At 44.7% G+C, this 24,017-nt stretch overlaps 1 protein-coding gene across 3 annotated transcripts in view; it reads right to left on the reverse strand.

The window, feature by feature from the left end:
- kremen1 (kringle containing transmembrane protein 1) overlaps positions 1 to 24,017 on the reverse strand; it is a 240,069-nt gene that overhangs the window by 60,990 nt on the left and 155,062 nt on the right. The window lies entirely within an intron of this gene.

Raw genomic sequence — 24,017 nt, forward strand, 5'->3', positions numbered from 1 at the left:
AATGAAAGTTAGCCTTTTTGATTTGAAAATAGATAAATAGAATTGAAATGAAGGGAAGTTATTCTAAACTATTTAGACCATACTTAGATTGTTGCATTCAGTTTCTAGCTGCTGTTTTATAAAAAATTGAGAGGGCGCAGAAGAGATTTAGTAGGTCCAGAACTGCGTGAACATCATGTCAGAAAAGGAATACCAGGCTAGGTTGCTTTTTGCTTGAATAATGAATGACGAGAATTTACCTAATGGAGGTATTTAAAATCATGTATATTATATTAGAGTGATAAAGAGAGAATGTTTACTCTTGCATGGAAAAGTCTAGAGGACATCAACATAAGATTTTCATCAAGAAATCCTCCCAACCCACTCTCAATCAGCAGCAACATTGTATGCAGGAGGCACCAAAATGAATAACGTGGCACCAACTCAGCAATACTCTGCTCACCAACACTCAGTTTGGGTCCTGGCAGGGTCACTCAGCCACTGACCTCATTATAGCCTTAGGTCAAACATGGACAAGAGAGCTGAACTCAAGAGGATGATGTCAAGGCAGTTTTTCACTGAGTGTAGTATCAAGGAGCCTGAGCAAAACTAGAACCTTTGGGAATCTGATGAAAATTCTCTCCTGTTTGGTGACATAGCTAGTTGATAGTTGGAAAATAGTTTGTCGTGATTAATCATCTCAGTTCCAGGCAGCATTCTCTCTAATTTTGTTTCCAGTTAAATTGACATCCGAGGTCGATGCATAGCAATGACTTCTGGAATTGGAAGTCAAAGCCATGATCAGCATGTCAATGCCAATTACCATGCACAGAACCTTGGAGGGACTGAGCACGTGCACAACCGGGCAGCTTAGAGAGAATACTGGTTATAGAACACCATTGAAGGATCAGGCTTGAGAGGTTGTTTGGTTTATTCCTGCTCCAATGCCTTACATTCTTATTTGCAAATATCATAAGTCCAGAAAATTCAAGCTGTTTTGCATTGAAACCCAACCTGACCCAACCTATTCAATTATTTGTCTCATGAGTCAGTAAATACAAGTTACACCTCTTTGGTGTGGTTGTAGTGCCCTCATACCTGGAATAAAGAGCCGAACCAGCAGGAAGACTGGCATCATGCAGCATACCTCATGCTGAAACCATCTCTGAAACACATACTGTACCGATTCTAAAGTTGAAAACGATCATTGACTTGACAAAGCCATCACAATCTTTGATGATAATATCTTGTCAAATGCCAGAAGCTCAAAGGCTGGTTTTCGGGGCATTTAGAAGCAGAGAGGAGTTCAAAGAACTCTTGAGTCTTTCAGCTCCATTTTCAGGTATAATTATAAGCTGACAGTCACTCTGTTTAAGGCCTTCAGTCTTCCAATTTCTGAAGAGAGACGCGCTGCCATGGAAACAGCAGAGTCATGCCAATCCACAGTGCACCATTAAAGGCCAAGTTCAGAACTGCTCTGCATTTTGAATGTGTGACCTTTTACATTTATTTTCTATGAGGCAGAAAAGCTGAAATGCTGCACATTGCAGTTAAAGGTGTCACTGATGGAAATGGGGAATTCCTCAGTTCTTTTATCCCCTTGTGCAGCACCTGCAATGTGGTTGTGTTGAAGCAACTTACTTAATTTTACTTTTCTGGTTGAAGGCTTTTCTAACAACCCAGCTCTTGGAGAATGATATATTTGCGGCAGTACCAAATGCCCAGAAGGGATAACAAATGAACAAGCTACAATATTTCTGTAAAATTCTCATTCCTACTCCAAACACATATTTCGATATGGCCTAGTGGGTATTCTCCATTTCAACAACGATGTCGCCCCTCTCCCAAATTGAAGGTGGCTTGTATTCTGGTTTCAATGCATGCCAGCCAACTGTGTAAAAGGAGACCAATATTTCAACTGCCTTCAGCATTTATTTTACTTGTATGTCCAAGTTTGGTCCTGCAGCTATTTTTGGCTGCACATTTGGAACATATCATTCTAGCATCAATATCATTCAAGAGTGTATGCATGGAGAGAGCGACTTTACATTCTTCAGTGTGGTGTTTATTTCAACATTTTGTTCAATAATAATTTGACATAAAACGAAACCTGAGAAGGGCCTGACACTGAGTATCTTGAACTGTTAGAATGTAGGAAATGCACCAACCAATTTGTGCACAACTCAGCCTTATACCACCAGAAGAGGCAGTGGTGTAGTGGTATTGCTATGGAACTAGCAACCCATTAGCCTAAATTGACATTTTAGGGGAATTGCATGCTAACCCCCCGCATAGCAATGGTGAAAATAGGTTTCAATAAGATCTGGAAATGCCCTAGTCCCCTTGAGGGAAGCCAGACTCCAGACCCACAGCAATGTGGTTGAGTCCTTACTGCCATTTGAAACGTCCAGCAAGCCATTCAGTTGTATCCAACCAAAGAAAGTCTAAGAAAGGAATGAAATCAGATGAACCTAGCCATCAGAAATAACAATGGCAAGTTAAGCAAACTGCAAAATCCTCCTGATCAACATCCAGGGGTGAGAGGCACTTGAGGCAAAATTGGCACAGCTGTCCCATAAACTAGCTGAAAATGTGTTGCTGGAAAAGTTTATGCCCGAAACGTCGATTCTCCTGTTCCTTGGATGCTGCCTGACCTGCTGCGCTTTTCCAGCAACACATTTTCAGCTCTGATCTCCAGCATCTGCAGACCTCATTTTCTCCAGTCCCATAAACTAATCAAGCAACAGCCTGATATAGTCATACACATGGAATCATATCTTACAGGTCTGGCCCCAGGCATCATCATCACTATCCTTGAGTGTGTTCTGTCTTAGACCCAAAGCAGGACAGAGCCAGTAGAGATTGCTGCATAGTGGTATACAGGAGGGAAGGGGTTGACTTGGGAGCAGTATTCACTGCAAGCTGCATGGCTATGTGGCCATGCAACTGCTCGGAAGGTCTTTGCACTGACTTCCAACTTCAGTAGATATTGCCAAACATGGACCCTGGAGGTTGGCACAGTGGCAGGAAGAATTAGAGGGAAAGTAGCCTGGAAGCCATCTACATTGAGCCCAAACCCCATGAAGTGTCATGGCATCAGGTCAACCATGGACAAGGAAATTGCCTGCTGATTATCACCTACTGCACAACCTCAGCTGATGGATCAATATTCCTCCATGTTGAATATCACTTGGAGGAAGCATGGAGGGTGGTAAGAGCACAGAATATATCTTGGATGGGGAACTTCAATGTCCACCACCAAGAGTGGCTCCATAGTAGCATCAGTGATAGAGCTGGTCAGGTTCCTATGACAGGTGGTAAGGGAACCAACAGGAGGGAAAAATCTTCTTGACCTCACTGAAGTTTTGCAGATGAATCCATCCATGTCAGCCCTTGTGGAGAAGTACATGTGTTGTACATGTGTTACCTGCCACTTATTGAAGATACTCTCCACTATTTCAGGTGACATTATCACTGTGCTAAATGGTATAGCAACTCAAAACTGGACATCCCTGAGACACTGCCAGTCATCAGCAGCAATAGAATCGGAACCAAAGACAATCTGCAACATCAGGACCTGGCGTGTCCACCATTCTATCATTACCAATAAACTGGGAGATCAACCCTCCTTCAATGAAGACTATGGGAGGGCATAGCAGGAACAGCTATGAGGAGTCAATGTCTTGAAGCTACAAGACAAGACTACTTGTATGCCAGACATGGGAAGCAGTGTGCACTATACAGCACTAACAATCCCACACACCAATTGATCTGACCTTTATTGACAGGGGAACCCAGTATACACCTAAGAGAAATACAGCTGGAGGTGGCAAGTGGATGATCCAATTTGGTCTCCTTCTGAGGTTCCCAGTACCAGAGATACCAGCCCTCAGCCAATTCAATTCACTCCATGTAATAAAGAAACAATGGAAGTGACCAGATACTGCAACAACTACGAGTCCTGACAATTTTGCAGCAATAGTACTGAAGATTTGTGCTCCAGAAATGGCCATGCCTCTAGCCAAGCTGTTCCAGTACAGATAAAACACAGGCATCGACCTGACAATGCAGGAAACTGTCCATGTACGTCCTAGATATGAAAAGCAGGACAAATCCAACCTGGCCAATTACTGCTCCATCAGTCCGCTCTCAATCATTGGTAAAATGATGGAAGGGGTCATCAACAGTGCTATCAAGCAGCACCTGCTCAGTCATAACCTACTCAGTGAGGCCCAGTTTGGGATCTGCCAGATTAATATTGAATTTGAGTCCAGCATCAAGGAGCCCTAGCAAAGCTGGAGTCAATCAGATTCAGGGAGGAATCTCTCTGCTGGTTGGAATCATACCTGGGACAAAGGATGATGGCTGTGGTCGTGGAGGTCAATCATCTCAGCCCCAGGATATTCCTACAGAGTTCCTCAGGTAGAGTCCTAGGCCCAACCATCTTCAACTGCTTCATCAATTACCTTCCCTCCATCACAAGGTCAGAAGTGAGGATGTTCACTGATATTGAAGCAGTTTGTATCCATATGCAGCAAAAGCTGGACAACACTTATACTTGGACTGATAAGTGGCAGGTAACACATGTACAGCACAAATATTGGGCACTGACCATCTCTGATAAGAGAGAAATTTAACTTTCAATGGCATTACCATCACTGAATTTCTCATTATCAACATTTTAGGAGTTGTTATTGATCAGGAATATAAACTATGTACCTACAAGAGCACGTTACAGACTATCAAGCCAACATTGAATAGTTCACCTGCTGACTCCTCAAAGCCTGTCCACCATCTACAAGGTATAAGTCAGGCGTGTGATGGAATACTCTCCACTTACTTGTATGGGTGCAGCTCTAAAGTACTCAAGTAACTTGAAACCATCCATTTGGTTAATGACCCAACCACCACCTTCAACATTGATTTCCTTCACCACCAAGGCAATATCTCACCAAGGTTTCTCTCGCAGCTCTTTAAAACCTGTGACATCTACCACCTAGAAGGGTAAGAGCATCAGATGCATGGAAATGTCACCACTTGCAAGGTCCCCTTTAAACCACTCATCATTCTGACTTGGAATTATATCACCGTTATTAACTGTAGCTGAGTCAAAATCCTGGCATTCCTTCCCTAAATGCCCTGTGGGCATCTCTGCCCCTAAGAACTGTGGCAGTTAAAGAAGCAACCTCACCATCACTTTCTGCAGGGCAATTAGTGATGGGCAATGAATGATGTCCCGTAGACCCCCATGAACACATGAAATAATCTGTTCTTCTGGTGCCTGGCTTGAACAGTTGCTAAACTGCTTATGGCCTGTTGTTGGTCTGCCCTGGGGGGGGGGCGGGGGGGGTGGAATTGGGAATGGAGAATGGGATTCCTGCCTTAAAACTGGTGAGCCTAACTGGGATCAGTGCCTCAGTCAGGCTCTAGTATTTTCTCGGATTCTCCCCCTCCACTTCTCCCACTCTGTCCATTCCCAACTTTGGAGAGCTCTGAAACCTTGGTCTTTGTTCTCTGTTTTGTTCCCTCTGTTGGTTGCTCAGATAGTCTGGATTTAGTAACTAAAACAGAACCAAACATAAGTAGCCACCAATAACGCGGGTGAGGACAAGCCCTGTGATGATATTGGGTGTGGACATGGTCGGCCAAGGTCCAATTGGCTGCCATTACCAAATGCAATTCTCTTGACCTCATTATGGAGGGAAGTGGCGCCTTTTCGGCTCCACTGATATTTCAAAACAAGGAGATGAAATAAATAAAGACTGAACACATGGAACGCATCTCAGGATAATTAATTTACATTCCAAGTATTTACCACAGTTTGCTGCTTCTTTAATCTCATTTCCAAACAGAATCTGCAGTTAAGTCTCATGATTAATACTGCTTTACAGCTGTGGAGATTTTGATTATTTTTCTCCGTAAGATTAACTTCCATCAAATCAAATTTCAAATGAGACTTTTTTTTTTCCCAGCTTGCTCTCTGGTCATGCTACAGTATATTAAACATTGCACAGAATATCAACTCAGCTAATGATATGTTGTGCGTATAAAACAGCAGGAATCCATCTGAGTACTGAGAGCCTCACAAAGCAGAAAACCCAATTCCCCGAAAGCCTTAAAGGCGTACTGTTTGTTTACAAACCTGATTAAAAAAAAATACACTTGCAAGGTCAATTCCAACACGGCCAACACCAAAGATTGACATCCTGAACACTTATGAATGCAACCAGGGCGAAAATTGAGAGGGGCATTAAAAATGTAGACTGCTCTTTTCATTTCTTTTGGATGTTTTCATCTGAAGGGACAAGAGAAATAAATGCAACGATATGGGGAAAGGGCTGCGAAGTGGGACTGGATGATGCCAAGAGCTAGCACACAGATGGTGGGCCAAATGGTCTCCTTCTATGCTACCAGTGGTCTATTATTTATGAACAGATTAGGGCGGCACAATGACTCAGTGGTTAGGACTGTTGCCTCACAATGCCAGGGATCCGGTTTCAATTCCAGCCTCAGGTAACTGTCCGGAGTTTGTACATTCTCCCCGTGTCTGTGTGGGTTTCCTCCCACAGGTTAGGTGGATTAGCCATGCTAAGTAGCCCATAGTGATCAGGGCTGTATAGGCTAGGTGAATTAGCCATGGTTAGGGTTACAGGGATGGGGTAGGCCTGGGTTGGATGGTCTTCAGAGGGTCGGTGTGGACTCAATGGGCTGAATGGCCTGCTTCCACACTGCAGGGATTCTAAGATATTAAGGATGGGATTGGGGGGAGAAAAACGCTGGATGGGAGCTCATGTGAAAAATGGGTTCAGCCAGAGTTGGTGATGATAAAGAAACCCTATAGCTTGCGTTCACCTGCCCACTGTCAGATTCCTGCCTGGAATTCCATCCTCACCCTCACTCCTCCTCTCCTCAACCTGTATGCTTTGTGTTCAGGTATCAGTGACTCTGTTCAGAGATGGCTGTATTGCTAGTGACAACCTTGAACCAGTGGCTATTTTTCTCAATGTTTCATCACTTTCCTGGAAGCTGGGTGTTGCTGGTGATTATTCTCCAGATTCCTCAAGGAGGTGGCACCTTGAGCCATTGTGGGTGAAGGTATTGTTGGCTGGTGGGACGGTGATACTGAGTTTCAGGTTTCTAACCTAGTGAAAATGAAGGATGAGTGAGTCCAGCGAGCGAGGGATAAATGCTTCCTTTTGTAGTCTCAAATGATGGATATTTGGAGGGACAGGACTTCTGACTCCATCCTTATCCACAGCCCATTCCCAAGTCGTTGAATTTTAAATCAGGAGTGCAACTCTTTAACACAGGTGCCTCATCAGGGAAGGAAAACAAACTGGTAAACCAGGGTCAAGATAAATATACATTCATAGATTTAGGCTCTTTAAAATTCACTCATGGAAAGTGGGTGTTGCTGGCTGGGTCAGCATTTATTACCTTTGAGAAGGTGGTGGTGAGCTGCCTTCTTGAATCGCTACAGGGCGAGGGAAAGTGAGTCCTGGAGCAGTGTGAGGGGAAGTGAGTCCTGGAGCAGTGTGAGGGGAAGTGAGTCCTGGAGCAGTGTGAGGGGAAGCGAGTCCTGGAACAGCGTGAGGGGAAGTGAGTCCAGGTGCAACGCGAGGGGAAGTGAGTCCCAGAGCAGTGCGAGGGGAAGTGAGTCCTGGAGCAGCGTGAGGGGAAGTGAGTCCAGGAAAAGCGTGAGGGGAAGTGAGTCCTGGAGCAGTGTGAGGTGATGTGAGTCCTGGAGCATCACGTGGGGAAGTGAGTCCCGGAGCAGGGTGAGAGGAAGTGAGTCCTGTGAGGGGAAGTGAGTCCTGGATCAGCGCGAGGGGAAGTGAGCCCCGGAGCAGCGTGAGGGGAAGTGAGTCCAGGAGCAGCGCGAGGGGAAGTTAGTCCAGGAGCAGTGTGAGGGGAAGTGAGTCCTGAAGAAGTGTGAGGGGAAGTGAGTCCCGGAGCAGCACGAGGAGAAGTGAGTCCTGGAGCAGCGCGAGGGGAAGTTACTCCTGGAGCAGCACTTGAAGAAGTGAGTCCCGGAGCAGCACGAGGGGAAGTGAGTCCTGGAGCAGCACGAGGGGAAGTGAGTCCAGGAGCAGCTTCAGGGGAAGTTAGTCCTGGAGCAGTGTGAGGGGAAGTGAGTCCCGGAGCAGTGTGAGGGGAAGTGAGTCCCGGAGCAGCGTGAGGGGAAGTGAGTCCAGGAGCAGCGCGAGGGGAAGTTAGTCCAGGAGCAGTGTGAGGGGAAGTGAGTCCTGAAGCAGTGTGAGGGGAAGTGAGTCCCGGAGCAGCACGAGGTGAAGTGAGTCCTGGAGCAGCGCGAGGGGAAGTTACTCCTGGAGCAGCACTTGAAGAAGTGAGTCCTGGAGCAGCACGAGGGGAAGTGAGTCCTGGAGCAGCGTGAGGGGAAGTGAGTCCTGGAACAGCGCGAGGGAAAGTGAGTCCCGGTGCAGTGTGAGGGAAAGTAATTCCTGGAGCAGGGTGAGGGGAAGTGAGTCCTGGAGTAACACGAGGGGAAGTGAATCCCGGAGCAGGAGGGGAAGCCAGTCCTGGAGCAGCGTGAGGGTAAATGAGTCCCAGAGCAGTGTGAGGGGAAGTGAGTCCCGGAGCAGTGTGAGGGGAAGTGAGTCCTGGAACAGCGTGAGGGGAAGTGAGTTCTGGAGCAGTGTGAGGGGAAGTGAGTCCCGGAGCAGTGTGAGGGGAAGTGAGTCCTGGAGCAGTGTGAGGGGAAGTGAGTCCCGGAGCAGCATGAGGGGAAGTGAGTCCTGGAGCAGTGTGAGGGGAAGTGAGTCCCGGAGCAGTGTGAGGGGAAGTGAGTCCCGGAGCAGCGTGAGGGGAAGCGAGTCCTGGAGCAGCACGAAGGGAAGTGAGTCCCGGAGCAGTGTGAGGGGAAGTGAGTTTCGGAGTAGCGGAACTTCCCTTGGTGCCGCTGGGTGCTGGTGCAGAGCAGACTGGAGTCTGGAGTGGAGCTGGACAGATGGACTGGGGCCTGGCAGTCGGACCAGGTGCTGAGCTGCTGCTTTGAAATTCTTTACCGCACTGTTATGTCAATCCTTTAACTATATTCTAATTATCTTACTTCTAAATTATTTTTTAAACACTATAAGTAATGTTCCCACTTTTCCTTTCATTCCTCATTTGTATCCAAGATTTATATCTAGGTACTTGTTGCTAAGATGGCGCCATTAGAAGGCCGCCATTGTAAAACCTTTCCACTGTACTTCTGTACTGGAGTACACGTGACAATAGAGGATATTCCACTCTATTCTAGCCTGCTGCTTTGACCAGAGCAAATTTTCTCAGACTGAGCAACTGACTTAGTCATATTGACCTTTTAAATTGCTTCCCGACCTCCTGCTTATCAATACTGGAATTCAGACACAAGGAAAGTCTGGGTTCTTAGCATCACTGAAAAGCATCAGCAGAGCAAGCAATAAGGGAGAGGAAATTGTTGCCCTGAGTGCCCACAAACCATGGCAATACTGTTCATCCCAGCTTGTTACCACACAAAAAGAGGACTTGTTTACTGATCATCATGACAATTAAAGAGCCACGGAAAATAGGGGAGCTTTGAGTCAAAGAGCAGGGCAGCAGAGTGGCAGTCGTTGCTTCAAATTCCAAAGCTAAAATCCAAAAGAAGTGCGGATGCTAGGAATCAGAAACAAAAAACATAAATTGCTGGAAAAGCTCAGCACGTCTGGCAGCATCTGTGGAAAGAAATCAGAGTTAACAAGAACCTCTGAGGAAGGGTCACTCGTTAACTCTGACTTCTCTCCACAGATGCTGCCTGACCTGCTGAGCTTTTCCAGCAATTTCTGGTTTTGTCACACAAAAAAGATCTAATTGTCATCACATTCACTCTTAATGAGGGTTTACAGCATGCAAACTGCCTGTTGCATTGCCTAAATTTACAACATGAACTACATCGCAAAAGTAAATTTTGATGAAGAGCTGATGCTTGAAACGTTGACTCTCCTGTTCCTCAGATGCTGTCTGACTGGCTGTGCTTTTCCAGCGCCATAGTTTTTGATTCTACGTCTCAAAAGTTGTTAATTGGCTCTAAATTATGTTGGAAGACCTTATGGTCCTGAAAAGTACCAATATACGCAAGTTTTCTTTCTGTCAGTAGTAGCAAGAGGAGCAGTAGTTTGTTCTGCTGGGAAATACTTTGGATGCAAAATTTTATTGAAGGCTATTTGTATGGAAATGATTGATTTGCAAGTTGGCGCCAGTGAAAAAAACAGCCAAACTGCAAAAATGTTTACTCCAAAATTGACAAGTGTTTATTCCTGGTCAATGTGATGCATATTGGCATAGGTTAGTTAGCCTTTCTGCTTGGACAGTGGAGTGTTTTGGAGAGAGTTACACATTTATGCTGAAACCCAGGTCCGAATCAACTTGTTTTTGGCAGAAATTCAAGGTGAAGTTAGTTACTGTACATAACAAAGTATCTCCGAATTTGCCTGTTTCTTTTTCCCTCCTTGTACTCAATTAAAGGGGAGGGTCAAAACACATTTTCACATTCTGTCAACTTCTGCCCAACACAGGGAGTCAAGGCAATGCCAATTAAACTGGATGGATGAATTCAATTCCGCTTTGAGTCCACTGGCGCTCCCTGATGGTGTAAATGGGACAATAAAGGGTCTGCCTGATTAACCATATCATTTCCCTCATCTTCTGCCTCACTGCTCAACCCAAAAGTTCTTTAACTTTATTACTTGGTGGGATATGGGTATTGCTGACTCACCTAATCCTATAGTGAGCTGAAAATGTGTTGCTCCTGAAGAAGGGCTTATGCCCGAAACGTCAATTCTCCTGTTCCCTGGATGCTGCCTGACCTGCTGCGCTTTTCCAGCAACACATTTTCAGCTCTGATCTCCAGCATCTGCAGACCTCACTTAATCCTATAGTGAGTTTGTGTGAATCTGGAGTCACAGAATTGTTATGGTGCAGAAGAAGGCCATTTGGTCCGTCATACCTGAACTAGTTCCATTAGCTAGTGCCAATCTCCTGCCTTTTCTCCACACCCCTGCACACTATTTCTAAACAAATAATGATCCAATGCCTGTTGAATGCCTCAATTGAACTTGCCTCCACCACATTTCCAGGCAGTGCATTCCATACCCTGACTATTCGCTGTGGGAAAAAGATTTTTCTCAAGTCATCATTGTTTCATTTGTACATCGCTTTAAATCTATGCCCTCTCATCCTTTTCTCGTATGTGAGTGGGAACAGCTTCCCCATCTACTCTATCCAGCCCACTCATGACTTTTAAAAGCTCTACCAAAACTCCTTACAGTCTTCTTCTCTCCAAGAAAACCAGTCCCAGTTTCTTCAATCTATCCCCATACCTGAAGTTTGTTTATTCCTGAAACCTATTCTTGTAAATTGCTCCTGCACTCTCTCCAATGCATTCACATCTTCTCTACAATATAGAACAGGTTCAGGCCACTCACACCTTTGAGCTTATTCTGCCATTCAATGAGATCATGTCTGATCTGGGGCCTAACTCCATATACCTGCCCTTATCCCTTAATATCTTTGCCAAACAAAACATTATTGCATCGATTGCAATTTATGGAAGGGATTTCTAAACATCTGCCATTCTTTGTGTCTCGAAGTGGTGCCCACAACTATATATAATACTCAAGCTGAGGAACACCAAGTATCTTGTAGGCCAGACCAGATAAGGAAAGTGGTGCCCACAACTATATATGATACTCAAGCTGAGGAACAACAAGTATCTTGTAGGCCAGACCAGATAAGGAAAGTGGTGCCCACAACTATATATAATACTCAAGCTGAGGAACAACAAGTATCATGTAGGCCAGACCAGATAAGGAACGCAGTTCCCCTCCCTAAAGAACACCTGTGAACCAGTCTGATTCTGTATGACAAGTGACAATGATTATAGCATTTACTTCCTGATAATATTTTATGGAGATTAAATTTTGAGGGTTAACCTGCCTCAGAGTAAGGAACGTGTGGGATCAAGCCCCAGTGTGTCCACATTAAGCATTGGGTTCCTTGTTTCCTGATGTAGCTGGGTTGTTTAAATGTACTGCCATGCTAAACCAATGTTGTAGCAAATGTTGTTAAAACAGAACTAATTCACATTATGAATTAATCACATGATTTTAAAAGCAAAATTCAGTTTTAACCTTGTTATAATTAAAAATGGATAGGCTTGTGTAATGATAATCTTCAGGAACTACAAATCAGACTGTCAGCAACAATATGTAGGAATTCTAGAGTGTGGGGTAAAAACACAACTGGCTTGAAATGGGCTTTCTTCAAGTATTAAAGCGCAATACTGTGGATGCTGGAAATCTGAAACAAACAGGTAAAATTGTGGAGAAACTCTGCCGGGTCTGAGGAAGAGTTACACCAATACTTGAATCATTAACTTTATCTGTCTTGGCAGATGCTGCTAGACCTGCTGAGTTTCGCCAGCAATTTCTGTATTTGTTTCTTCTGGGAAAATAAAATGTTTGCCTTCTAACTATAACAAAAATAGAAATCTTAGGTCAATGAACCAGGACTTTGGAAAAGTATTCCCAACAGCTCTCTGGCAAGGGCTCTGCCTTTTAAATGTAAAACTGGGTGAGCTAGAGGAGGATACCAGGCATCCATACACGTAGTCAATGCACTCGGGAGATGTAGAGAAACAGAGATTGGCCCTTTAGTTCAAGGGGCCCGATTTCAAAACCAGTTCAGACAGAGATGGTGACTGTCTCTAGTTGGGAAGGGAGGTCTGCGTAGTTCTGGTTGGATCATCTCAGCCCAGTTCCTCAAGTACAATATAAAAATTGTCACTAATCAGCAATCTCCCTCTGAGAACATTAAAACCACATCCTATGGACTGGTGCTGAGGTACATCATTGAGTGAGAATGAAAGGTGATGTTCTTCAAATCTGAGACCCTCATACAAATAGACTATAGGACTTGAGCAGGTGACGAGGAAATTCCTTCTGCTGGGGTAGTCCAAAACAAGAAAATAGCAAACGAAAGGTAGATCATTTAAGGGTAACATCAGGCAGCAATTCTTTACTGAAAGGCTAGTTAAACATTGAGAGCTCTGACTGCAAAAGCTATTGACGTTAGATCAACTGAGAATGTCAAACCTAAGATTTATTTGTTTTGAGAAGGTTAGATGGAGTAAAGATATACACCAGTCATGACCGAACTAAATTGTGGAACAGACTCGAGGGGCCCAATGGTCTACTCTTGTTCCTGCGTTCCCATAACTGTCAAAAATGGGAAGTATTTTAAAGTGTGATACCACCACTGTGGTGAGTTTAACAGTTCTCAAAGAGAAAGGACTGATTTGTCCTGTCTCCATGGTGTGATGTTACTAACGTGATTGTTCCTGACCCACTTTACCTCCCCAGCTTTACAGTCCAGCCCTGTCATTACTGAACAAACTCCCAGCGGCTGTCAACTGTTTCTCACATGTCAAGACAGAAGATATGTCTCCCTAAAGGAGTGCAGGAGCAGCCAGTCTATGCAAAGCCTGAGCTCTCTGGTCCCTCTTTTAGTGCCATCATCAAATACATATTTGAGTTAAATAAAAACTGCTGCTCTGTGTGCATCGCCTGTCTATAATTATTAGCTAAATGCCACTTGGCTACTTTGTAGAGCTCTTTTTTGACAAGCTGGAATTTCAACTATTCCAGCAAAACAAAATGAGAATTCTGGTGTTGTGTAAGTGAGATAAGTAAATGTGATTATCAATAAGATCTTTCACGTCAGGGGCAGTGTAGGCAACATCAAACTCACACAGTCAGTGACTCCTCCCAACGCCTCCTCAATCTCTTCTTCACACAATAGATCGAGAGAATAAAACCAAGTTATATGTTGCCTGCTGGTCCATCATTGCAGAATCTTTGTTTTACTAAGATACATTAGTTTACATTTGGAGCCAAATCATAGCTTACGGTACATTACACTGAATTCTTTCTTGTATGACTTAATTGGAATTTTCTGCAAGCTTTTTAAACATTGGCAGGCAAATTGTAAACAGCATATTCTGAGGACAACCCAGCGACCTGAGAAATAGTGTCAGCTTCAGTCCTCCTCCATGTAGAAGAATACAGGTCCTTCAAGTACAACTCTCCAAATTCAGTCTGACATTACACAAGTCTATCACCAGGATGAAAATGTCTCCTGCATCAAAGAATCAGCTATGGTCAGAAGTCAAACAGAAATCCCAAGCCACCAAAGGTGCTCTTACCCTGGAGGATGATAGTGAAATGGTTATGCTACTGGAGTGGTTATAGTCTTGAGAAGCTTGGGCAAGTTGACCATGCTTCATGAGGTCAAATCCCACCTTAATATGCATTTAATCACAATAATTTTTAAAAAGTAGAATAAAAAGAAGCATTAGTAATAGTAACAATGAGTCTACTAGATTGTCACTGAAATCTATCTGGTTCCCTGTGTTATGCATTCGTTGGGGTGATGCCCCTTTAAGAGAACTGGTCAGGTGAATCACAGGGGCAGAGCCAGATAGCACAGTCTAGAGCTCGCTGTGGAGGTGCGAGCATCTAAAATAAAGTATTGCTGTTCACAGTTCCCGGTGCCCACCTGGTTTGTAATCCCTGGTTAGAGGGAAACCAACCAACAAAATAGCCTGATGTCCCATAGGAAAGGAAATCTGCCATTTTTACCCAGTATGGTACCTTTGTAGCTTCAGATCCATGGTAATTTGATTGACTTTTAACTGCCCTCTGAAATAGTCACGCCAGCCATTAGGTTGTCTTCAAGAAGTTGCCTCACTACAAGCTTCCCCCAAGGCAATAAAGGCAGGTCTTGCCACTGGCACTCTCATCCCATGAATAAATAAAGAAAAATCCAGTTATCGGGTGACCATATTTCCTGATGTTGAATACTGAACACCTCATAAAATTACTGCCATTCAAGCAAGTTCAATGGTAACCACTGTAGCCTGTACAAACATTCAAGTTTGGAGGTAGAAACTAAAGGTCAATTTAGACTCTTTACAGTGCAGAAAGATGCCATTCAGCCCATGTGCACTAACTCTCCAAACAGGATTCCAATCAGACCCACCCTGTACTTTATAACCCTGCATTTCCCATGGCTAACCCACCTAGCCTGCACATCCCAGGGGCAATTTGGCGTGACCAATCTGCCTAACCATCATATCTTTAGATTGTGGGAGGAAATTGGAGCAAACTCACGCAGACATGGGAAGAACTTGCAACTTCCACATAGACAGTCATCCAAAACTAGAATCCAGCCCATGTCGCTGGCGCTGTGAGGTAGCAGTGCTAGCCATTGAGCCACCCCACATTTGCTACCTCTTCATAAGGATTTGAGCTATAGGGAAAGGCTGAATAGGCTGGGGCTGATTTCCTTGAAGCATTGGAAGCTGAGGGGTGATCTTCCAGGGGTTTACAAAATCATGAGGGGCATGGATAGGGCAAACAGACAAGGTCTTTTCCCTGGGGTAGAGGAGTCCAGAACTAGAGGGCATAGGTTTTGGGTGAGGGGGAAAGATATAAAAAACACCTTTTCACACAGAGGGTAGTGCGTGTATGGAATGAGCTGCCAGAGGAAGTGGTGGAGGCTGGTACAATTACAGCATTTAAGAGGCACCTGGATGGATATATGAATAGGAAAGATTTAGAGGGATATGGGCCAAGTGCTGGCAAATGGGACTGGATTAGGTTAGGATATCTGGTCGGCATGGACAAGTTGGACCGAAGGGGCTGTTTCCATGCTGTACATCTCTACGACTCTAAAGGTTCAGTGTGCTTGCAGAGGGTTTAACTACGGGACTCTGTTTTTAAAAATGGGATGTGTGGTCACCCTACCCAGTTGGAAGGTTTAGGCCTCAATGTTCAACCTGCTATTGCTACGTTGAGTGTATATAAAATGGCCTCGTAGAGACATAGAAGGGCAGCCAAATGTAGATATGAAACTGGAACACATTTAGGTCAGATATCCAAACTGAATGACTGGACATAGGTTAACCATGAAGTCTACCTACAGACTAACTTTGTGAAGGGACAAAGGGAATTTCACAAAGTCATCATGAGCACAGATCTTTATTGGTACTTCTCGAGGAAAAGATTATCCTGAACAATTTTAAGACTTTGAGGGTGGTCCCAATTCCCCCACCATGACTTCAGCAGGAGGTGAGCAGAACTTTCAGAGACGTGACCTAGGTATCTGTAAACCGTACTTGGAGGACCACCTCATTAGCCTCTTTAAAGAGGGAAAAGGTGGGAAGCTTCCTGTGAACAAATACATACAAAAAGGACGGAAGAGGCCGAGACAAAACAAAGAAAATTTTACAGAAAAATCAGAAACTGACAAGAGAACAGACATGATTTGCATCCCAGCTGCCTTGGCATGTTTCCCAGAAACTACTTCACTATGAGCATTAAAAGAGCAAACTGCCTCTCAGGTCAGCCCTAGGCAAAGTACCACCTTTTGACAAATCCAAATACTGGAGCACGACAGAACAAAGCAAGGCAGAACACAGCAGGCTGTGGATGAATTCTGAGAATGCTTTGCTGGTAATAAAACTTTTCAAAACATTTAATGAAACCAATGAGTAATATCGCATGAGACACCAAAGGAGAGGAGTTAATGGAATTTTATTGATGCTGTGGTTCTGTTCGCCGAGCTGGAAGTTTTTGTTGCAAACGTTTCGTCCCCTGTCTAGGTGACATCCTCAGTGCTTGGGAGCCTCCTGTGAAGCGCTTCTGTGGTGTTTCCTCCGGCATTTATAGTGGCCTGTCCCTGCCGCTTCCGGTTGTCAGTTTCAGCTGTCCGCTGTAGTGGCCGGTATATTGGGTCCAGGTCTATGTGTTTGTTGATGGAGTTTGTGGATGAGTGCCAAGCTTCTAGGAATTCCCTGGCTGTTCTGTGTTTCGCTTTCCCTATAATGGTAGTGTTGCCCCAGACAAATTCATTCTCTTCCTCTTTTTGCAGTTCTGGTGTTCACAGAGGAACACCTATACAAGGTATTCGCAAATAACGGATATCCTCACAATTTCATCAACAGATGCCTAAGGGAGAGACAACAGAACGAGGACATGCCGCAACCCAAAGGACTAGCCACACTACCATACGTCAAGAACATCTCTGAAAAGACAGCCAGACTACTGCGACCATTGAAAGATGATTCGAGTACATAAGTAAAGCCATCTTCCGGCTTTTGTAGAACCTTGCTGAGAGAGAATTTGGGACACTCTGTACAGATTTGATGTCCTTTGTAAGGAATGATTCCCTTACCACAGACACCGGTGATGGTAACATGAGGATAGAGTCAACAAACACATCGACCTGGACCCAATATACCGGCCACTACAGCGGACAGCTGAAACTGACAACCGGAAGCAGCAGGGACAGGCCACTATAAATGCCGGAGGAAACACCACAGAAGCACTTCACAGGAGGCTCCCAAGCACTGAGGATGTCACCTAGACAGGGGACGAAACGTTTGCAACAAAAACTTCCAGCTCGGCGATCAGAACCACAGCAACAAGCGCCCGAGCTACAAATCTTCTCACAAACTTTGGAATTTTATTGACTTTGATTGTTCATCTTGTTTAGCCAGCAAGCAGCGTGGTGGAAAAAGTTCAATGTGTGCTCAGCTAATGTTATTTCAATAAGGGTGATTGCAGGGGCAATTGCCCAGTACTTTTGCCCCCAGTACATCTGTCCTTGGTAATAGACCAAGAAGATACCAGACATTTTTGTTCCATCTTATGAATAAATAGAATTTTGACTTGGAAACACCAGTGTTCTGTAATGTAGGGTTTGTGATTTATATATATTTTAATACTTATTTCGGAGTTTTGATTTTTGATTTTGATCTAGTGACATATGGGTTTCTATGTGTCTGAAGGTGAGTCATGATTAACTTACATTTCTGTCACATTGTAATATCTTTTAAGTTTAAGAGGGAAAGCAGCTAAGAACTAACAGGTTTTATTTATATTAGGAAAATTTACAAGTTAACAATGTATACAGTGAAGCATATTAAGCTTTTTAATTGCAGTTTTGAGAATTGCGTTTTATTAAGTTTAGACAGAAACACCAATAGCTTGCAGAGAAACCATTCAGCTTTAGTTTCAGTTTAAGTGCAATTCTGTAGAGGTCTTGGATGAAGATGGATGTGCAAAGCAGATGTTCCCAAGAAAGGGAGAAGACAGTTTGAGATTGGTAGTCTAAAATGTTACCTCAGATTATGGAGTTTAGCAATAGTTGCGGATGGGAAATATTTGTGCAAAACTCTGAGGGGGTTTATTTGAAACTGAGGGAGTTTAAACTCGGGTGTATGATGGCTCCAGGAAGAGATGCTGGAGTTATAAATGGGGTTGAATTAAGCCTATAGAAGTGATAGAGGAGAAGATTCTCTCTAGTGTGAGTACAAAGTAGGGGTATTTTTGTGATCAGTAAAGGAGCATTTTAGGAATTTATAAATAAGTGGTTTTGAGATTAATGGGATTATAGTTGTAAAGTGTGTTTCAATATCTTTAAATTTGCGTTAAATGTAATAGTTTGTTGTATTCTATTTTATCTTCATTTAATTTGCTTAATGAACTTTTATTGTTAAATTTGAATCTGCAAAATAGTACGCTTATATTCCAAGGAAAAGTCTGCTCATTAAAACAACAACCAAGCCAGATTTCAGTCTGGGATCTGACTTGCTCAGTAATAACATTAGCTGGGATCATCACACTCTTGTATTCATCCATAATGCTGCGAGACGGAGACACTGAATGCAGTGCAGCAGTGAATCTGGCACTCAAGGACACACGCTCACAATACTTCAGACAGAATCTTACCATTTTTTGGCTAAAATGTGAGTTTGGTGTCAAATCCCATCATGAATCCAAATGAGTTTCCATGTTGCATCTCACCAAATTTGCTGCTTCAATGACTGTTTCTGCTCTCACTGTGAGAATCATGCCCTACTTCTGCTCCATCTCACGACACACCATTCTCAGAGCAACCCGCCACTCATCCGAATTTACCAACATGCCTGGCTTCCATGCCGTAAAACCCTGTTGTGCACCGAGACAAGTTCTGTATTGCACATTTTTCCTGGCCATAGCAAATAGAGGGCCATCCTTGCCTGCATTACGTGCATGGTCCAGGAGATCCCACTGGGTGGAATAGGACTTTTTCTTTCACCACACCCCCAACATCCCCCCCTCCCCCCACCCCCACCCAGATCATACACCCGATCATGCCAGCCGTCTAGATGAATGCCCAACACTGTAGGAAAACACCATATAATGGTCCACATTTCTCTCTCACACTTACCCTATTTCTCCCACCAAGTCTCATATCCTATCACATAACCAATTGCCTTCAACATCTTCCGCACTCACCCTCACCCACCCTGCACAGTGACACAAATTGGGCATGCCCTCAGTGCTGTACTCTTACTCACTCAGGATACCTCCCCTCTGAGCACCAACAATTAGAGGATACTGGCTCTGACTGTCCCATTTAAAGCCTGAATGGGTATCAGAGACTATTGTTGACTTACTGAGTCAGGACCCCCGATTGAAGGTAATGTGTTCTTGACTAGACTGAGGCCCTGATGCCAACCATGACAAGTTTGCTTGCTTTGTGCTAAATGATATGGTAAGAGACCCAAAAAACTGCAAATGCTGGAAGCCAAGGGAGACAAGCAGGAGGCTGGAAGAACACAGCAAGGCAGGCAGCATCAGGAGGTGGAGAAGTCAATGTTTGGGTGTAACCCTTCTTCAGGGCTGGGGGTGTGTGTAAGGGGATCTGCAGATAAAGGGTGGGGGAGATGGGGAGAGCAGGGGATGGTGGGGTAGTGATAGGTGAACACGGGGGTAGAGGGTACAACCTGGTTGGTCGATGGGAGGAATGAATCTGGTTGGTAGCTGGAAGGAAGGATTGGTAGTTGGAATGGAAGGGAGAGGGAGGGGTTGGAAAGGGAATTGGGGGATGGAAAGGGAGGTTATTTGAAATTCGAGGACTCAATGTTAAGTCTTCCAGACTGCCCAGGTGGAAGGTGAGGTGTTGTCCTCCAATTTGTGGTCTGATTCGCTATGGCAATGGAGAAGGCCAAGGATGGTCATTTCAGAGATGGAATGGGAAGGGAAATTGAAATGGACAGTGACTGGGAGGTCAGGTCGGCCAGTATGGTAAGATAGCGGTGATATCAATTAAAATCTGGTATCTCTTGCTGAGAAGGCGCGCACAATGTGACAAGGCTGTTACGTCGTGAGCATCCACCTCTGCTGAGAGTGAGTGAGCACTATGACAGAGATGCAGCCTGTTCCAGTCCATGAGCTGGGAATGTGTCCCTGAGCACACCGTGTCCTTGCTGCAGCATTTCAATAGGAATTACCCAGTGCAGCCTGAGGTACAGCACTGATATGCATAAGTATCCAGTGAAGGAGTCAGAGATTTGTCACAAGGATGTTGGCAGGTGTTGGAAGCCAGTGTTCGTGGATGTGGAATGTGTCTGGGTAGTTTTCATGGAGCCTACCCAAGAGTTTGGTGTCCAACAGAAGTCTTTTGGTGCAAGCAGTGAGTTGCTCAGGTTTCCACGTCAAGATTTCTAATGACTAGATTATATGGCAGGTTTGGTAAGGTCACAATCTGTGGTGAGTGGGTAGTTAACAAGCCATTCAAAAAGCAATGAAGAGCGTAAATTGGGAATTTACTGCTCCCTACCGAGAATCTCATCACATCTCTTGTGCAAATGGGTTAAGTTGCAGTGAGGTGGTCTCAACACCTAAATAAAGAAAGAATTGCACTTATGTAGCCAGTTTCACCATGTCAGAATATTCCAAGACGTTTTACAACCAATACTTTAGAAATCTGGTTGCTGCTGTTCTGGAATAAATACTATTGGTAAGTTGTAAACAGTATGTATCCACAAACAAGTTTAATAGATCAGCTGTTTGAAGGTTTGGTAGAGGGATGAATATTGGCAAGAACACATGGAGAGCTCCCAGCTCTTCCTTCACTGTTCGAGTGGATTCTTTCACATGCAACCAAAAGGGCAAAAGGGGTATCAGTTTACCTCACCTCCTCTACACCTCTGACAGCATAGCACCCCTTCAGTATCAGAGTGTCAGCATGGAGTGTGTCCAGCTCTCTGGACTGGAATGTCAACCCACAATATTTTGACTCCAGGGTGAGAACGATACCATTGAAGAAATGTTGATATTATCAAGCGGCCCCTGACAGGGAGCCTTCTCCTGCTGTTGGAGGTGAGATGGGCATTGAATTAGGTGGGATGGTGGCCTATCTGAATCCTCTGCTGCCAGAATGAAATTGTGGGCGGGAAGCCTACAGCCAACCTTCTCATCACTTTCCACTAATTGAAACCCTTACGTGGTTAGAGAAATAAAATGGCCCAAGTATGTCCTGCACATAAAAAGCAGGACAAATCCCACCTGGCCAAATACCGCCCCATCCATCTATTCTCAATCATCAGTAAAATGATGGAAGGTGTCATCAACAGTATTATCAAACAGCACCTGCTCAGCAATAACCTGCTCAGTGACGCCCAGTTTAGGTTCCGCCAGTCAGCTCCTGACCTCATGACAGCCTTGGTTCAAACAGGGACAAAAGGAGATGAATTTCAATGGTGAGGAGAGAGTAACAGCCCTTGACATCAAGGCTGCATTCGACCAAGTGCGGCATCAAGGAGCCCAAGCAAAACTGGAATCATTGGGAATCTGGGGGTGAATTCTCCGGTGGTTAGAATCATATGTGCCACACAGGAAGATGGTTGCAGTTGTTAGAGGCCAGTCATCTCAGCTCCAGGACATCTCTGCAGGAGTTACTCAGGGTAGTGTCCTCGGCCCAACCATCTTCAGCTGCTTCAATGATCTTCCCTCCAGCATAAAGTCAGAAGTGGGGATATTTGCCAATGATTGCACAATGTTCAGCACCATTCACACCTCCTTAGAAACTGAAGCAGTCCATGTTCAAATACAACAAGATCTGGATAATATCCAGACTTGGGCTGACAAATAACAAGCAACATTCAGGCCACAAAAATGGAAGACAATGACCATCCCTAATAACAAGACAATCTAACCACCGCCATTTGACATTTAATGGTGTTACCATCACTGAATTCCCCCACCATCAACATTCTGTGGATTACCATTGATCAGAAACTCCACTGCCCTCACCACATAAACTCAGTGGTGACAAAAGCAGGTCAGAGGCTAGGAATACTGCAGTGAGTAATTCTCCACTTGACTCCTCAAAGCCTGTCCACCATCGACCAGGAACAAGTCAGGAGTGTGATGGAATACTCCCCACTTGCCTGGATAAGTGAAGCTCCAACAATGCTCAAGAAGCTTGACACCATCCAGGACAAAGCAGCCCCCGCTTGAATGATACTTCCCTTCACCACCAACATTCAGTAGCAGCAGTGTGTACTAGCTACCAGATGCACTGCAGAAATTCACCGAAGATCCTCAGACAGCACCTTCCAAACCCACAACCATTTCCATCTAGAAGGACAAAGGTAGCAGATATATGAGAACCCCACCACCTATAAGTTCTATTCCAAGGCATTCACCATTCGGACCTGGAAGTATATCGCCGTTTGTTCACTGTTGCTGAGTCAAAATCCTGGAATTTCCTCCCTAAGAGCATTGTGGGTCAGCCCACAGCAGGTGAACTGCAGCTCACCTCCAGCTTCTCAAGGGGAAACGAGGGACAGGCAATAAATGCTAGCCCAGCCAGCAATGCCCACATCCCACAAATGATTAAAGTTTTAAGCCATGACTTGCGGCCATGACCTGCCCCCACTGGGATTAACCAAGCTACCAATAGGCCTGTGGCCAGTCCACATTACCTGGAGCTACTTGTCACTATGGGATGGAGTAAAGTAGCAGGAAAGGGGGAGGGGAACAATCCCTCCATCAAAGACACTCAGTGCCTGATTTAGAAACTGGGCATTGGGCAGAGAACTGTTCCACTCGGAACCAACCTCATGTCCTTATTTCTGACAGCCCCAGATCCCTCTGACCTGTGACCCTCCAAACTATGCATCCTTTGTCCTGGGTCCTTTGTGACCTGGAGACTCCAGGGTTGACCCTGCCGCAGCAGCCACAGCCTCCTCTGTGGCATCGCTGTTCACAAGAATGCCCGGCCTTTGATTAGTGACAGCTTTCACGAGGTGGCACTCTCAGAGACTTGATTCCAAGGGTAGACGTGGCAATGACCTCCCAATTCTCAGACAGGCTTTTGGATCAGAGGGCCTTCCCTAGACGATGCAGTGAGGGTCCCTCACTGCCCTCCACCTGGCACCAGGAAATTATTCTGTCCCTGGACAGTCATGAGGAGAGGCCCAGGCTGGTTACTTAACTGAGTGGTTAAATCAGTTTTGCCATTGTGAGTATACTAGGGCTTTAAGAGGTGCATTTTGTCCTTTTTTTTGAAGAGAAGTTTTAAGGCAGAGGTACTGAGAAGTCTACCAGAGCACTAGAGTTAAGCAGCTTGTGAGGCCTTGGGCCTTTTTTTTAACATGTTGGAACAATAGAAGCAGCCTGAACGGGTGGGGTCAAACTCCTAGCTTTCAGCAGTTACTGTTGGGGTCTTGAAAAAATGGAAGCTATTTCTTCCCTCTCTAAATTACAGCCAAAAGCAGGGGGTTCTGTCTCTGCTACTGCAATTACAGGTGAGAAAGTCTGTTTTCTGAATTTGCCTTTTTTCTAAGGGATGTGTCTATAGGATGTTACTGTATCTATTATTCTGTTCAGTTTTCTAACAGAGTTAAGCAATCCTAATTCTTTATTTCTTTTGTTGTATTTTAACCATAGATTAGATTAATTACAGTGTGGAAACAGGCCCTTCGGCCCAAGTCCACACCGACCCTCCGAAAAGCAACCCACCAAGACCCATTTCCCTCTTCACCTAACACTACGGGTAATTTAGCATGGCTAATTCACCTAACCTGCATATTTTTGTGTTGTGGGAGGAAACCGGAACACCCGAAGGAAACCCACGCAGACACGGGAAGAACGTGCAAACTTCCACACAGACAGTTGCCT

This window comes from Chiloscyllium plagiosum, chromosome 25 (genome assembly GCF_004010195.1).
Source record: "Chiloscyllium plagiosum isolate BGI_BamShark_2017 chromosome 25, ASM401019v2, whole genome shotgun sequence".
NCBI classification, from domain to species: domain Eukaryota; kingdom Metazoa; phylum Chordata; class Chondrichthyes; order Orectolobiformes; family Hemiscylliidae; genus Chiloscyllium; species Chiloscyllium plagiosum.